This window comes from Capra hircus, unplaced genomic scaffold (genome assembly GCF_001704415.2).
Source record: "Capra hircus breed San Clemente unplaced genomic scaffold, ASM170441v1, whole genome shotgun sequence".
NCBI classification, from domain to species: domain Eukaryota; kingdom Metazoa; phylum Chordata; class Mammalia; order Artiodactyla; family Bovidae; genus Capra; species Capra hircus.
In genome coordinates this window covers 12240-17315 of record NW_017189742.1, presented here as the reverse complement: position 1 = coordinate 17315, position 5076 = coordinate 12240, and the positions used below count along the sequence as shown (strand labels likewise).

The window sequence follows — 5076 nt, the reverse complement described above, 5'->3', positions numbered from 1 at the left end:
TCCTACACCGATGCTGGCAGGGTAAGCTGTTAACCGTCAGCATGGAGGAACAGGCTGGAGGTTCCGCAAACTAGTGAAAAGATGATGAAATTACTACACTGCTTAACCCCCTGCAGAAAAACATACGTCAAAGCAGAGATCTAAATGGAGGGATGGATACTATAAAGCTCTTGAGGAACATATACAGAACATGGCTTGATATAAATCGCAGCTAGTTCTTTTTGGATTCATTCTTAGAATAATACAATAAAATCAACAAATGGGACTTCATTAACCTTAAGAGCATTTGAGCAGCAGGGTAAACTATAAATGAAAGAAAAAGACAACCTTCAGAATGGGTGGGGAAAAAAAAGTGTTTGCAAATGGAGATACAAGGAATTCATCTCCAAAACATGCAAACAGTCCAGGTAGCCCAATTAAAAAAAATAAAACAATGGAAAAGTGGGCCAAAGATCGAAATGGGCGTTTCTCCATAGAAGGCACCCAGGTGGACATAAAGTATGCAAAAAGATGCTCAGCGTCCCTAATCATTAGAGAAATGCAAATCAAAACTTCAATGAGATGTCACTTCACACCAGTTAGCATGGCCATCTCAAAAATTCGACAACAATAAATGCTGGAGGGGGTGTGGAGAGAAGGGAACCCTCCTACCCCAGATGGGAATGTAAATCAGTGCATCCACTCTGGAGAACAATACAGAGGGGCTTTCAGACACTCAGCAACAAAGTACCATGTGACCCAGCCATCCCATGCCTGGGCATGGATCCTGGGAAAACGAAATTTTCAAGATACTGCACGCTGACAATCATGGCAGCACTGGATACACTCGCCAAGATACGAAAGAAACCTGAGTGTAGAAGGACAGGTGAACGGTTAAAGAAGCCGGGGTCAGGTCAGCTCAGTTCAGTTCAGTCGCTCAGTTGTGTCCGACTCTATGCGACCCCATGAATCGCAGCATACCAGGCCTCCGTGTCCATCACCAACTCCCGGAGTTCACTCAGACTCGTGTCCATCAGGCCAGTGATGCCATCCAGCCATCTCATCCTCTGTCATCCCCTTTTCAGTGAGTCAACTCAGATACACAAACCCAGACATAGAAGGATGAAAGGAAGCCACTTCCAGTCACAGGGAAGAGCCAGAGACGATCACACTAGATGAACTAAGTGAGACGAAGTATCGCCTGTTATCACTTCTAGGCGGAATCCAAACATGGAAACAAATGAGCTTCTTTACAAAACAGTAACAGCTTCATATACTTAGTAAAGAATCGTGTTACCAAAAAGGAAAGGCCAGGTGCAGGGAGAAACATATGTTGAGAATAACATATACACACTACTGGTTATAAAATAATCCATAAGGACCCACTGTAGAGCACAGGGAACCCTACTTTGACTGTAAATAACCTATATGAGAAAAAGAACCCCAAAAGAGCATATATACATCTATGTATAAATGAATAACGTTGCTTTAGACATTAACAAAAAAAAAAAACCACAACAGTGCAAATCACCTATATACTCAAATTCAAAATAAACCTAACAGGAAAGAAAGAAAGACAAAAGAGCTGCTGACTCTGTTCCCCTCGGGCCTTGGGGACCTGGGCTGGCATCACGTCCCTGGGGCCTGAGCAGGCTAGGTCCCCAGGCGGGTCCTGGGGCTGAGGGCGCTGGGGAGGATATGCCAGCCAATCAGCCCCCCAGCCCGGTCTCCAGATCCTGTGGGACCCTCCTGCAGCAGCACTAAACCTAGTGCCCCCAAAGGATGGTGGGGTCTCTGGGCTGGAAGAGCTTTGCAAAGTGCCCCGGGCCCCGTGTCGCCTGGTGGTGGGGTTCCCACCTCCAGCCTCCTTCCTTAGGGTCACCCCACTGAGAGGAAAGGTCCCTCTGCAGAGTGGTGTTGCAATCATTGGCACCGCCTGGGGGATGAAGGGTAAGAGGGAAGAAATAAGGAGACACAAGCCTTAGGGCTTCCCAGGTGGCGCTGGTGGTAAAGAATCCATCTGCCAATGCAGGAGACGGAGGACACGCGGGTTCAGTCCCTGCGTCTGGAAGATCCCCAGGATGCATTCTTATTGACAACCCAGAAACCAGATTTGCCCTACGGCTCTGGTTGCCCAGGTAACCAGAGGGGGCATGAAGAAATGCTGCCACCTTGTGGTTATTCCCCGTAAGAAGCACTTGAAAACCGGGGCTATTGGGCTCGGCTCTAAATGACACCAGCCGAGGGGCCGCCGCGGCCATCCCGATGGCTGGAGGCGTCTGAGGGGAGGACTGAGGCGGCGGCGGCGGCGGGAGCGGGAGCGGGAGTGGAGCAGCCGCCGCGGGACCGACCGGACCGAGCTTCGCCGGCGCACCTGCCCGCAGCGCCCGCGGAGCGGCCGGAGCACGACCACCTCCCGGAGCGGCGGCTGAGGCGGCGGGGAGCGGGCGCGGCAGGCGGGACGAGGCGTCGAGCCTTTTCTCTGTTGCAGACAGTTTTACATGTTTGGGAGAACAGACCAGCAGCACTTCTGAATTAAGATCTCAGATTCTTTGAGGTGGCTTTGAAGAGCACTAAGATTAGAAGATGAGTGAACTTGACCAGTCAGGGCAGGAGGCCGAACAGCTTACAGACCAAATTGGAGATGCTCGGAAGGCGTGTGCAGACGCGACTCTCTCTCAGATCACAAACACTGACCCTGTGGGAAGAGTCCAGACGCGCACCAGGAGGACGCTGAGGGGACGCTTGGCCAAGATCTATGCCATGCACTGGGGCACCGACTCCAGGCTTCTAGTCAGTGCCTCGCAGGACGGTAAACTTATTATCTGCGACAGCTACACCACAAACAAGGTCCATGCCATCCCTCTGCGCTCCTCGCGGGTCATGACGTGCGCTTATGCCCCTTCTGGGAACTACGTGGCCTGCGGAGGCCTGGATAACATCTGCTCCATTTACAATCTGAAAACTCGTGAAGGGAATGTCGTGTGAATCGTGAGCTGGCTGGACACACAGGTTACCTGTCGTGCTGCCGTTTTCTGGGTGACAATCAGATCGTTACCGGCTCTGGAGACACCACCTGTGCCCTGTGGGACATCGAGACTGGCCAGCAGACGACCACATTCACCGACACACCGGGGACGTCATGAGCCTTTCACTCGCTCCGGACACCAGACTGTCTCTGGTGCTTGTGACGCTTCAGCCAAACTCTGGGACGTGCGGGAAGGGGTGTGCCAGCAAACCTTCACCGGCCACGAGCCCGATATCAACGCCATCTGTTTCTTCCCGAACCGCAACGCATTTGCCACTGGCTCAGACGACGCCACCTGCCGGCTGTTCGACCTCCGTGCGGACCAGGAGCTCAGGACCTACTCCCACGACAACATCATCTGCGGGATCACCTCCGGCTCCTTCTCCAAGAGTGGGCGCCTCCTTCTCGCAGGGTACAACGACTTCAACTGCAACGTCTGGGACGCCCTCAAAGCCCACGGGGCAGGGATCTTGGCCGGGCATGACAACCGCGTGAGCTGCCTGGGGGTAACTGATGACGGGATGGCCGTGGCGACGGGGTCCTGGGACAGCTTCCTCAAAATCTGGAACTAACCCTGACAGCAGGTGGACGCCACAGTGACAGGAAGGCCGTTCCAGCCTTGGACGGTTGCAGATAGCATTTCCCATCTACCCCTACTAACGCGGACGCCCTGCACCCCTCAGAACTTCAAAAGCGCAAGACCTTCCCCTCACTTATTGCTGAAACCAAGAGCACAGTTCCCACCGAGAGAAGAATCTCTGCGCTGTAACTGAAACGAATCCTGCATTCCTTCTGGGTCCATTGTCTTTGTTTTCCTTTTTTGTTTGTTTTGAATGAATTTAAAAGGAAATACTATAATAAAAATGTTAACAAGAAGGTAAAAAAAAAATTTAAAAAAATGACACCAGCCCTAAAGAAATCTTCCGGGGTAAATCACATGAAGAGAATTCAAAACAGGGCTGACTTTCAAGAGGCCACTTTCCGGAGGTTAACTGTACTCCCCCATAGAAGGTAAAAAGCCCGTGGATAGATACTCATCATCAGTAAGTAGTAAAGAAATGCAAATTAAAACTACCATGAGCCATCTTCTCACACGGCTCAGAACGGCCATCCTCAAAAGATCTTCGAAGCTTAAGTGCTGCTGAGGGCGAGGGGAACAGGGAACCCTCCTACACCGTGGGCAGGGTTGTAAATGGGTGGGTGCAGCCACAAAGGAAAATATCTGGAGGCTGCTTGAAACACAAAATAGAGAGTTATCCCGTTTTCCAGCAATACCACTCCTTGCTTTGATCTGGAAAAAATCCTAATTCCAAAGAATATGTACATTTCTATTTTCAGGGCAGCACTGTTCACAATAGCCAGGTCAGAGCATTAACCAAAAATCGACAGAAAAATGAAGACTAACTGGCCCATCTGTACTGTGGAATACACTCAGGAAAAAAAAAAAAAAAACAAACCACTACCATGAGCAGCAGCATGGATGTACTGAGAGATTATCACTGAGGTATGAGACCAAAGGCAAACATCCTAAAATAGTACTGAAAAGTGGAAGCCAGAAATTCATGCAAATGAAATAATTTGCAAATAGAAACAGACTCAGAGTTAAAAACCAGCTCATGATTATTTTTTTAAAACGTTGCAGGAGGGATACACTAAGAGGGATTAAAATGCTCACATCACTACATATCAAACAGGTCATCTAAAAGGACCAACTGAACAGCACAGCAAGTTGAAGGAAACACACTGTGATAACCTTCATGGGAAAAGATCCCCCAAAAGAACAGCCGTACATCTATTTATGACTGAATCAAGTTCCTGTACACCTAAAACAAACAGAGTCGGAAATCAACTCTATTAGAAAACAATAAATTACCCAAAACGTGGAGAATGAAAAATGCCGCCTTGTGGCTGCTTTTGGTAACAACAACGGAAAAACCTGTGCTGACCAAAATACACCTGTTCTCAACAAATGTCCTGGGATAGGTCCTGGAAAAAGAATTCAAAACAGGGCAGATGGTTAAGAGGCCAACGTAACTTGTTAATAGCCAGGACAGAGGACAGGGAGGAGG

At 49.5% G+C, this 5076-nt stretch overlaps 1 pseudogene; it reads left to right on the top strand.

Annotated features, from left to right (window-relative positions):
* Positions 1 to 2305: 2305 nt before the first annotated feature.
* Positions 2306 to 3594, top strand: LOC108634656 (annotated as a pseudogene).
* Positions 3595 to 5076: the final 1482 nt, after the last annotated feature.